The following is a 13138-nucleotide window of genomic DNA, read 5'->3' on the forward strand; positions in this document are numbered from 1 at the left end:
CCATGGGGACCCCACCCTGCAGACCTTGAGACTGGAGACAAAGGTGCTTCAACATTCAAGTGCGCCGCTAAGCTAGAGCCTTAAAAGCCGTCCAGCTCAGGCTGAACTCCTGTCAGATACTTATAATGTTCTTAATGTAAAGATGTTAAAAGTATATTTTTAATCAGATTTTAAAAATCAAAGTGACATCATTATGCAAAAAAGAGTATACCATAACTAACAACCGATTTTTCAGTAAAAGAAAAACTTCATGCTATAATGTTATTGTAATATTAAATGCCTATTAAATTTACAAGATAGGAATAGAATAATATTTAATATATTTCTTTCTTTCTCTCTATATAACCATCTCTACCCTCTATCTGTAGATCTATATCTTTGTAGATAGATCTATACATATATATGTATGTGTCTGTATACATACATACTATACATATATAGATTCATGATGCTCAGCTCCATCTCAGTAACCTGTAGAGTGAATGAAAACCATGTATGCAGTTCCCATTCCAAACTGTAAAATCTTGATGAAAATACCCACAATAAGCAAATACTTGAATACATAAAAAGCTATGTTTAAAACAAAAACCCAATATATTAGACTAATATTTTTTATAAAACTGTATATTCACTACCATAAAACAAAATCTTACATTTTTTTACTTCTGTTTTTCTCCAGTTCTAGGAACTCAATATTAGATTAATATATGAAAGCTAACCAGAAATTGCATACTTAAAAATGTTAGGGTGAATTTTGGGTTTACCCTAAGAAGGATGCCAAGTTGTAGTGGTATTTATTGTTTATTTAATCTATAGGAAAAGATTGCAGGTCAATACATACTAACAATCATAATTTTAAGGAAGCTCTCTTCTAGTCCATTTCTTAAGTTTCCCCTGCACTTACACACATACTCAACCAAAGCTGAGCTGCAGCTGAACCCCTTACAAAGTCATGGACAGGTCTACTGTACTTACAATCTACCAGGATCTTTGTGCCCGTGAACTGGCTGATCTTCCCCTTCCTCCACATCCAGATTTTACTTATGCTTTAAGGTGCACCTTATTATTTAAATTTCATGAAGTTTTATATGATTTTTTAAGCTAGAAATAACTTCTGCTGTGAACTTATGACACTGCTCTGTACCTCTCCTAGGAGTTATAAAATATTTAATCTCGTTATTTATACATTTTTCTGATATTCTCTGGTGGACTGTAAGTGCCTGAAAGGCAGGATTCATGTCTGATCCATTTTTGTATCTCTTAAGGGACCTAGCACAATAATGTTCACACAATAAATGTTTATTGAATTATTTGTGGAATTTTTTAGTATTGCTTACAGTCATACATTCATACATTCATCACACATTTAAAAAATGTTTATTGAACGACTATTATGTGTTTACTCATAATGGTAGGGGACTGCAGGGCCTCTCCTCTAAATTTAAGTAACTCGCAATTTATTATAAATATAAAATACATATGTGAAATGAGTAATATTATTTAAATATTAATAAGCTTGTATTGCCCTTGTCTTTTTGTTCACATAAATAATTATCCTAAAGAAATGAAGCCTCAACATACAGATCGCCAAGAAAAATATAAAAAATGCTCAACATGGCTAATCATCAGAGAAATACCACAGTGAGATACCTGTCAGAATGGCTATCATCAATAAGTCAACAAATAACAAGTACTGACAAGGATGTGGAGAAAAGGGAACTTTCGTGTAGCCATTATGGAAAACAGTATGGAGATTCCTCAATAAATTAAAAATAGAGCTGCCATACAATCCAGCAATTCCACTTCTGGGTATTTATCCAAAGAAAATAAAAACACAAACTCAAAGATATATGCAGCCCTATATACATTGCTGCATTACTAGTAATAGTCATCTATATCACCATCAATAGAGGTATGGATAAGGAAGATGTGGCATATATACACAACGGAATATTCAGCAATAAAAAGAATGAAATCTTGCCACTTCTGGCAACATGGATGGACCTAGAGGGTATCATACTAAGTGAAATAAGTTAAAATAGAGAAAGACAAATATCATATGATTTCATGTATATGTAGAATTTAAAAACAAAGCAAAGGCATAATTTAAACAACAGATCCATAAATATAGAGTACAAGCTAATGGTTGCCAAAGGGGGAGGGAGTGAGAATATGAATGAATGAATAAATAAATAATTAACTAATCACTATAGAAAGATATGGGGGCTCAGAAGAGGTTAAATAACCTACCTAAGATCATCATAAATAAATGACAGACCCAATATTATAGCCCAGGACTTCTGACTGCTACTCTGAGGCCATTGGCGCAATACAATAGTATTTTTACCTGTTCCTTCTAAGTAATTAAGTCCCCAAATAACAAGTTGCATGGAGATGTTTTTTAGGCAAGTAGTAGAAGCATAAAACTGAAAACATGCATCAACTATCATGGGGGTGGTGAGTCCAGGAGCTGGTAATAGCAGAAAGCATGGTTGATGGAGAATAACAGGTGAGTGCAATGTTGGTAGTATAATGATGAGTATAGCTGCCTTCCAAAATAACAGATGATCTTAAATAGGTTTGGTTCTATAATCCATTTTGTGCTTCTATTTGCACCCACTTAACTTTCCAAATCCTCTTAAAATGTAGTTGTCATTTCATTAATTTGGGGATTATCTGCACATAGGTAATAGGATATAAAAGAGAAGCCAACCTGAATTTCAGATTGGCTTCACTCTGTAACAACATGTAGCCACAACTAAAAATATATATATACTGCAGTCAATAAACTTCTGAAGTTGCTGCTTCAGAAAACTTATAAATTTTGAATCATTCTCAGCTTCATATCAAAACTTTATTAGTTTTAGTTTTCCAGAGTTATCTGTGTCAAAATCAATTAATTAAATTCTACAAATTTGTAGTACTTCATCAAAGAATGTAAATTAAATATGTGTCTAGCATGTTCATTTACACACAATTTTCCATGATGCAAAATCATCTAGCCCCTGAGATGTTTCTATAGTTAAATTTGTAACTGGGATAGTGCAGCGGAAAGAGATTTAAGAACCATGAACCATAGACTATAGAGATAGAAGCAGCTTTGGCAACCAATGAAAATGGCAACCATTTTCAGGTATTAAAAAAACAAATTTAGATTTATATAAGGATAGACTTTATTTGAAAAGACCATTGCAATAAGGATAGAGGGATTACAACACTTCAACTCCAAGATTTATAAGCACCCCAGACATCAGAGAGAAAGGGATTTTCTTTTATAGGGAAGAGTCAACAAGACTAGAAAGGCTGGATGTCAGGAAGTGGGGCAAGCAGATGGTGTAATCAGTAGTTGAACAGGAAATGTTTTTCTTTGTGGCCAGCCAGTTCTTGGAGAGATGGTATAGAGGAGGTTGTTCCACCTTCCAGTGTTTGGTTCATTGCCCCAAACTTGTTTAAACTCAAGTGTGGGCCAAAGTCCAGGGGCCTGAGGGAAAGCAAGATGCCTAATTAAAGTTTGGTCAAATTAAGTTAGAAAGTATTTTGTTCAGATTGGTCAATGGGGAAAAACAGTTCAGTAAGCAATTTTTGAGACAAAGACTAGGAACCTTGGAGGATCTGTATCTGACTTTGTCACAAACAAGGGGTTCTTCTGAAAATCTTATATAAGTAATATCAAGAGGGAGGTTCTTTGCAAGAAGTCATATCCTAGAACACAAAAGGGTGGAGGGATTTCTTGACCACTGCTACTTCCAAGGGCATAGGATTCAGATAAAATTCAACACTGTCACAGAGAAAGAAACTAAGCTCTTTGGAATGAGAAGAATTTTTCAAAAGTTGTCAATGTTCAGCCAGCAGTAATTATGAAAAAGAATTACTCATATTAGACCATAGCCATGGCTCTTTAAGCAAAAATAATTCAAAAATGAAAGTGGTGAATATGACAAGCTAGATGAGGACATCTGATTTTTTTTAAATTCTGAACTTACTCATCATCTCTTAGTTCGGACTCCTGCTTGTACCTTAATGCCATACACTTTGTTGGTATTGAGATGCTGGTTCAAAAATATTTAGTTTTCTGAGATATAAAGAATGGGACTTTGACTTGTAAGTCAGTGCTTAAAACATCATTAACATGAATCAATGTCCACAGACCTGGCACCCAGATGTCAAAACAACAGTTACCCTGGGCAAAATCACACAGACAACAAAGACTTTATTCAAGCTACTGCAATAGGGGAGAGAGGCCAGACTCAGTCAGAACTCAAATGGCTGGAACATTTTTAAGAGCTGGGATTTTTGCAGGGTTGTAGGCCATCTGTGTTATTTGGCATTACCCCCCCCCCCCAAAAAAATTAAACTTTCCCATATCTTTATGATAGGAGGTAGATTTACACTGGGAGCTAGGTGCCTGCTTGTTAGTCTCCTACTGTCTCACAAATAGGCACACTGACTTGATGATTCCATTTCAAAAACATGGCTCAGATCATTGAGAAATACATAGAACTGGCCAGAAGCTTTTAAAAAGATTTATATCAGGCAAATTTAAAATTTTACAATTACAAGTTTTCTGAAGTAAATGCTCTAAGAAAAGACAAGTCAGGGACCTAGAGTAAAGAAGCAGCCTATTTCAAGTTTAGTCAGGCTGAGGGGAATAAGAAGGCATTCTTGATCACAAGTAAACTAGTATATTGGCACCTAAAAACCAGCTAAATTGTTAAGTCTCATTCATGAGCTTAATCTACTAGAGGATCACCAGGCAGTCATCTCAAAACACCCAGCCAGCAACATCTTACATAAAGTCAAACACGTCATTGTGAAAATACTTCTTCTGGTAGCAACCACCTATGTAAAAAGCTTGAAAGCCTCCTGAGGTGTGACTGAGTACAGCTTCCGCCTCACTGAAACCACTAAACTCCCTTTTAATAACCAATGTTCAACAAAAAGAAGGGGCACAGAGATTAGAACTGAAGGTCAGCACTTCAATTCCCATTCTTTTGTTTAATTAGCTTTGTGTAGGTGTCAACTTTTCAGATGAATACCTAATATTATATAGTTATCTAGTGTTTTTTTCTCTCAATTGAGAATTGCATTGCTAAAATTAGAGTGTTTTGTGAATAGACTAGAAGATAACTTTATGTAGTAATTAGGTTATACATTATTTTGAAGTGAACTTGAAGTGGTTTATAAAAAGGTATACATTGATATATTTATTCAACAAAGATTTAGAACCAGTTGCAGTCAAGATCCTCTTAGAAGATGGTGATTTAACAGTAAACAAAACATGATCCCTATTTTCAAGGAACTTAGGATCTCTACAGACACATAGACCAACAAATAGGATTACAATAATTTGGTGGATTTATGTAGAAAAGAAAAAATTTTTTACTATGAGAATTCTCGCAAAAGGCACTGATATACGAGGTCTGTTCAGAAGGTATCCAGCCATGTAATATAAACAAGGCCAATTATTGAGGAAGATATAAGAGACATTATACATAGGACAATCATACCTCAGCCCCCTTCAATTAAGCATCTTGGGACCTCACATAGTTCTCCTAGTTGCCATCAGCTGCCCTGCATATTTCCCTGAATCTCATTTATGGTCTGAAATCTCTTCCCTTTCAAAGGTGATTTTAGTTTTTGGAAACGCCAGAAGTCATGGGGTGTCAAACCTGGGCTGTATCAGGGCTGAATCACCAGGTAATTTAATGTTTTGCCAAAAAACTGCACAACACATAATGCACAAGCAGGTGTATTGTCGTGACAAAGCTGCCAATCACCAGTTGCCCATAGCTGCAGGCTCCTGAATCATCCAAATAGTTTCTACAGAGGAATGTTCAAGCTTAATATAAAATTTGATGAAGATTTGTAGCTCTGTTTGCTCAGTCTTTTTGAATGAAACAGCCACACAGTACACATGCTCACTCAATGGCATCTACCACCCCACTGACTAGTACAGTGAAGTTGTCATTATTCACACATGTATTCCAGTCCACTCTCCTTGGCTGCCAGGTTACATCAATGTCATGTATACTGAACTTGTTATATTAACAATGGCTGGACTTTTTTCTGAACAGACAATACACACACACACACACACACACACATACACACACACACATGCCCACACCCTATTAGTTCTGTTTATTTGTAAAATCCTGACTAACATCCATAAATACTTGACACCCAAGTGCAATCACCAAAAACAGTTTTTTCACAGAGTCAAAACATTGTGCTACAAGTACAAAGTCCTTCCATGATTTGGCTGAATATAAGAATAAAAGGAAAACATCTATTCTGCTTCAAGAAATCACCCATGAATATGATTTTTCAAAACAGATGTTTGGGTAATAAATTTAAGGTACTTTTGAGTGTTTAAGAAACTTTATATATAAATGTTCATTTACTCTTCAAAATAAACCCACAAGGCAAGTTCTATTATTATCTTCATTTTACAAATACACTGAAATCCATAACTTTGATATCACACAAGGCAGAAAATGGCAGAGCCAGGGTTTAACATCACAATTTTGTCTTAGAGTCTTAAGTTCCCAATTATTCTGCTGAAAATGGAATAGTTTTTGTCAGCAAAATGTTTAAGATTAAACTCACTGACAAGTATTTCAGTTGAATTAAGGGCAGGTCTTCAGAATCAGGCAGAGATACATAGGTATCCAGAAGACCACAAACCTCCCACAGAAGAGTACTGAGAAAACACACCAAGAACTTCCTCAGAACACAAATTTGAATTTGGAACACAGGGGCACATGAGATACTGTGATCTCAAAGTTCCACAACATAGAATACCAAAATGATATCTTTTGCTTAGAGAATATTATCATCAGGTTATTAAACCATGTCGCTTTCATTAAAGTATTCTTTTGAAATTCGGTATTCACAAAACATATAACTTTTAAGTCATTTAATTTTCCAGTGAACCTTTAGAGAAAACACTTCATTTGCACAATTTCACATTTGATCATTCATCAGACAGGTAAATTTTTTTTCATGAAGAGGTGTGAATATAAAGCAATGCCACACATCATGCTTTGAAATGAAGTTCTCCAATCATGGTCTTTCAATATAATCAATATGTGTTGTCCTCATTTGCTTGTGAAGGTCATTTGCTAGGGTATGTTTGAGGATGCCTGAGGATACATATGAAGCTGTACTGGGGCTGCTGGCTTAGTTGGAACCATCCTCTCATGGGCCACGTGCTTTTCTCTCACCACAGAAAAGCACAGAAGCAACCAAAATAACTGTATCCCTGCAAGTTTGGAAGAGAATTAGACAGCACTTCATAGAATACAATCTGTGGCCACCTGTACAAAGACCAGGCATTTGTCATTAGCATAGTTTCTTTGACTGAGCAGCAGATCATTGATTTGATGAAAAACTTTATTAGAGTCTTAAAAATACTTGAATTGTAAGTAGGGCAGTGGTCTTTTATTTTTTATCTTTTTTTATGAAGATAAAAAAGAGCAACATAGCCTAGAGATTGTTTTGTATATATTTTTAAAAGGTAATTCTATAAATACTATTGGTGTGTAGCCAAAAAATTGTTAATGACCACATTGCATACAGATTTCTGAGGAACCCAAGCAGAGACATCTGCCTGAATGTTTACCTGACATGCTTTCTGGGACATCTCAGAGCTGAGGTTGCACATCTTTCTGTTGACATCGATATTATGACAACCATGTGTTTATAAAGCAGGATGCTAGACCTTGTCCACAATTTCAAATGCTTCACTTCACCGCAGCTGTGCAGAGACCTTCCTGACCCTATTTTAATTGGTATAATTAACTTCCAATATTATAGTTCTAGCATGCTGGTTTTTTTTCAGAATTCATCATTTTATACTCAAAGAGAAAAATTTCTGAAAACTTTCATCATTAAAAGAAATTATCTTGCTTCCTTTATGCATCCAAGAAAATCTAGTAGGCATTCACAGGCATCTGCCTAGTTGCAAATCATATTACTGCAAAATTGTGTATGTTCTTATACTCTGGTAAAGCAAGGGCTGCCCATGAAATACTTGCTATGTTGAAAGCAAGGAGGTTGAGCAAACCTTTCTGCTTCTTGCTTATACCCACATATGCAGAAATAATGGTTACTTAGAAATGACTCCCTTTCACCTAGGTTTCCAATTATACATATATAAGTCTAGAAATTTCAACTTTCTGCATATCATACATTTTCCTACTTTTTAAAATTTTATAAAAAATCAAAAGGAAAAAGCAGCTTTAAAAATATAAATTAGAGAATAAATATCAACTTGCTACTCTGAGTGGTCATCAGTGTTCCCAGGAATATATGGATTAAAAACATGATCATTATTTTTAGGGGCTGGGGGATGAGAAGGAGGAAAGAGAAAAAGAAGGGGGTCAGAGGAGATCCAGTCAAGATGGCAGTATACTCAGACATGGTTTGCCTCTTTGCACAACCACATCAAAATTACAACTAAAATATAAAACAACAATCAGTCAAAACTATCAGAAATCTAGTTGAATGGAAGTCTGACAACTATAGAATTAAAGAAAACACATCCATCAAGATGGGTAGGAGGGGAGCAGATGTGGAATGGGCTGGTCTCTCAAGCACATGTGGTGGAAAATTCAGGAGGGACACCTCAGAAGTGAGGAGTCCCAGCCCCACACCAGCCCCCCCAGCCCAGGGTTCCAGTGCCAGAAAAAAATAAGTCCCCACAACTTCTGGCTGCAAAAACCAGTGGGGACTGAGTCAGTGGAAGAAACTACTGGAGCCCCAAGCAGTTCATATTAAAAGAACCCACATGTACTGACTCACCTACTCAGACTTACTCCCTCTGATCTCCAGCACTGGGGTTGCAGCTTGAAAGGCACTGATAGTATACAGGGAAAAACTGATATGTCTGGGATCTAGGTGAGCAGAAGCCATTATGTTGTCTCTCTTCTAAACCCTCTTGCCACAGAATCTGAAAGCTGGTGCTATATCTGAGACTCCATTAGCCTGGCTAACACTTGGAGATCCCTAGAGACTCTGTCCCAACCAACTAATAGTCCCACTCAAGCTGCTTTTCCATATGAATGGCTGGTCTTGGTTCATGCTTCACAACTTCCTAAATCCTATAAAAAAATCAAAGCTGGCCTCAGTGAGCTCCAGGCCCCGGCACTAGCAGCAGCCAGTTTAAATTCACAGACTGGCTTCACCTGGGAATCTCTAAGCCCAGCACAAGAAACAGCCATCTCATATTGCTTGATAGCTCAGGCAAGGTGCCCCAGGCAAAACACAGGTGAGGGCTGACCTTGGCCTGCAGCACCCAGGAAACCCCAGGGCCAGCACAGCCAGTGGACAGCTATAGACAACATCAGGGCACCACCACCCTACCCCTGCACAGCTGATTCTCCATGGAGGGCAGAGGTTGGTGGTCAGTGGCCACAGCCAATCCTTGCAGCTGACTGGCCTGGATAAATCCCTCCCATTGATATGCCAGCAGCAACCAAGGCTCAACTACAAGAGGAGGGTGTACTCAGTCCTTACAAAGGGTACACCTTGAGTACCCAGCCTAGGTGATAGGGGAGGCTGTATAACTGGATGCTACAGAACACCTACTACATTAGGCCATACTACCATGACACAGAGTCAAAGCAGCTGTACACAATACACAGAAAGAAACACAGAGGTCTGCCAAATTGAGGAGGCAAAGAAATGTGGCCCAAATGAAAGAATAGAACAAAGCCTCAGAGAAAGAACTAAACAAAACTGAGATAGCCAACCTATCAGATGCAGAGTTCAAAACACTGGTGATCAGGATGCTCAGAAAAATAATTGGGCACAGCCAAAAAATAAAGGAAGAAGTGAAAGTTATACAAAGTGGAATAAAGAAAAATATACAAGGAACCAACAGTGATGGGAAGGAAGCCAGAATTCAAGTCAATGATTTGGAACAAAAGAAGGAATAAACATTTGCCCAGAACAGAAATAAACAAAAATTTAAAAAAGCAAGGAGTTGATTAGGAACCTCTGGGACAACTTTAAATGTACCAAGACCTGAATCATAGGGATGCCAGAAGGAAAAGAGGAAGAGCAAGAAACTGAAAAGTTATTTTAAAAAATAATGAAAGGAAACTGCCCTAATTGATGAAGGAAATACTTATGAATCCAGAAAGTACAGACAGTCCCAAATAAGTTTGACCCAAAGAGGATCACACCAAGACACATCATAATTAAAATGCCACAGGTTAAAGATAAAGAGAGAATCTTAAAAGTAGCAAAGGAAAAAGCACCGAGTTACCTTACAAAGGAGTTCCCATAACACTATCAGCTAATTTCTTACAAGAAACTTTGCATGAAAGAAGGAGCAAGCAAATAGTATTCAAAATGATGAAAAGCATGGACCTACAACCAAGATTACTCTATTCAGCAAAGCTGTCATTTAGAATGGAAGGGCAGATAAAGTACTTCTCAGAGAAAGTAACCAAGTCATTATTATATAAAATGTTAAAGGGACTTATATAAGAAAAAGAATAAGATCAAAACTATGAACATTAAAATGATACAAACTCACAACTATAAACAACTGAACCTAAAAAATTAAAACAAAAACAAACTAAGCAAACAACCAGAACAGGAACAGAATCATAGATATGGAGATCATTTGGAGGGTTATCAGCTGGGAGGGTGAAGGGGAAGACAGGGGAAAATGGCACAAAGATTAAGAAGCATAATTGGTAGGAACAAAATAGACAGGGGGATGTTAAGAATAGTAAGTAAAGGGTGAAGCCAAAGAACTTAAATGCATGACCCATGGACATGAGCTAAGATGGGGATTGCTGAAGGGGAGGGGGTACTGAGTGGAGGGGAGCAAAGGAAAAAAATTGGGACAACTGTAACAGCATAATCAAAAAGTTATACTTAAAAAAAGAGGGTGGAGAGGAAGGAAGACAGGGAGAATCTGAGAATAAGTATTGACAACCAAATTGAAAGAAATATAAAAGGCATATGTAGAAAGCAATTTGGGGACAAAACAAATACATGCTTTTGGCTAGCAGGGAAGCATACAAGGCTCATGGGGGTTACAAAGCATCTATTCTTTGGTAAAAACACTGTGCATAAGGGAAGACCAGGAAGCATTATAAGTGTAGTGAATGGCAAGGCATGGCAAACACTAAAAGGGAAAAAATGTAGACAGGTGATGGAGATGCAGATGAGATATTGAGATACCAACAGAGCTATTGAGCTATAGGATCCTTTGTAAAGACTAGTTTCCAGGGTTTATTCAGCTGTGTGCCAGTTGTTGTTGTGAACAATAAATAAAGCTTAATTTATTTTCCAATACAGATTTTTCACTTGTGTGTCTCAGGAAAATTGGTTCTCTAGTAAATGACATAAAATCACTGAGGAAACTTACTGTGAGTATCTAGAGAAACTAATGCTAGTTTTAATCTAATGAAATCTGTTTTTATATTTTGCTAAAGTACTGGTCAAGATTAAGACGTTACCTTCAGGGGTTCATTCAGCCTCAACTAGTTATTAATTAAGACCAAAAAAAAATTACTCAAAACACTTATTCAAAAAGATATATGTGTCCCTATTCTCATTACAGCATTATTTACAATAATAAAAACACGGAAACAATGTGTTATTAGAAGGGTGACTGGATACAGAGGTGGTACATATATACAATAGAATATTATTCAGCCATTAAAAGGATGAAATATTGCCATTTGCAACAACATGGGTGGATCTTGAGAGTATTGGGTTAGTGAAATAAGTCAGGTGGAAAATAACAAGAGATATGATTTCACACATATATGAGATATGAAACATAAAGCAACAAATGAATAAGCAAGTGAACTCATAGAAACAGACAACTATAGTGGTTACCCAAAGGAGAGGGGAGTAAGGGGAGGATGAAGGGGATAAAAGGCATCTAATACATGGTTATGGAAGGAGACTAGGCTTTGGGTGGTGAGCTCACAATAGAATATATAGACGTTGTGTTATAAAGTTCTATACCTGAATTTTATATGTTATTAACCAACATTACCGATGTTACCCAAATACATTTAATGATTAAGAAACCACTCTATTTTCAGTGGCCCAAAGAAATAACTGTTCTCGTTATCCATTCATAAGAGATGAAAACAATCTTCTGGATAAGAAAACATGTGGCAGAGGAGAATAAAAATAGGGAAAATGGAAGAGGACACTTGTTCATGGAAATAATTGTTTTCTAGTTGTATAGGAAGTGGAGGAGAAAAGTAGGACTATTAGTAACTTTATTACCTGAAGAAGAGTATGTTGACTCATGATGCCTTGAGGTCTACCCCAACTTAGAGAGTCTATGATTCTGATAAAGAATTTTGACCCAGAAAATTTGTAAACACTGCATTAGTCATATTAGGATAGTATAGAATGATCACATTGGGAAATGTGTGTCAGATAAGAGGGCCTGGGGTTCTTTATTGCATGGCAGACGTTTCTGTAACATAAATCTTCCCTATGAAATGGCATCTCATTACCAGCCCATGGTTTGGAAGTGATATAAAAGTGTTTCATGCTTCTGTCCTGAAGGAAAATGTTCATGGTGCATATCTCATTGTATTATTTGACCAGGCCTTTGAGAGTTCACAGTATTTTTTTTCTAACAGTAAGTTTTTTTGTTTGTTTTTAATTAAAATGAAACCATGATGCTTCCAAATTCTACTGAAAGAAGGAAAGTTAGCACTTGATGACCATCATCACATACCATCGCATTATGGGAAACAGCCTGTAGTCCCCATTGTTGTTCTGGTACCATAACCTGGTTACACAATCTGATAGGTGAGATCATATGAAAATGCTTTCTTTTTCCAGGGAGAGTAAGTGGGTTTTGAAATACACAATAATATTGACCTGGCACAGTATAAATCCCCACTAACAGCACTGACTTACTTCTTTTTCTGAGAATAAAGAAATTTTTTCCTTTTCTGACTAGGATAACAAAAGCAATAAAGAACTAAGTTATTAAAACACAGATTATCAGCTAGCAGACTCATTTTCTGATGTAATCAATAAAACTAAAATGGTACTTTGGGATGTCAATGGGAAAAAATTTCAAGTGAAAGAAAGCCACCTATTGCTAGTATTGGCTCGTAACAGGGGCACAAACACTTGT

Source organism: Furipterus horrens, unplaced genomic scaffold (genome assembly GCF_987537825.1).
Source record: "Furipterus horrens unplaced genomic scaffold, mFurHor1.1.pri manual_scaffold_6, whole genome shotgun sequence".
NCBI lineage: Eukaryota > Metazoa > Chordata > Mammalia > Chiroptera > Furipteridae > Furipterus > Furipterus horrens.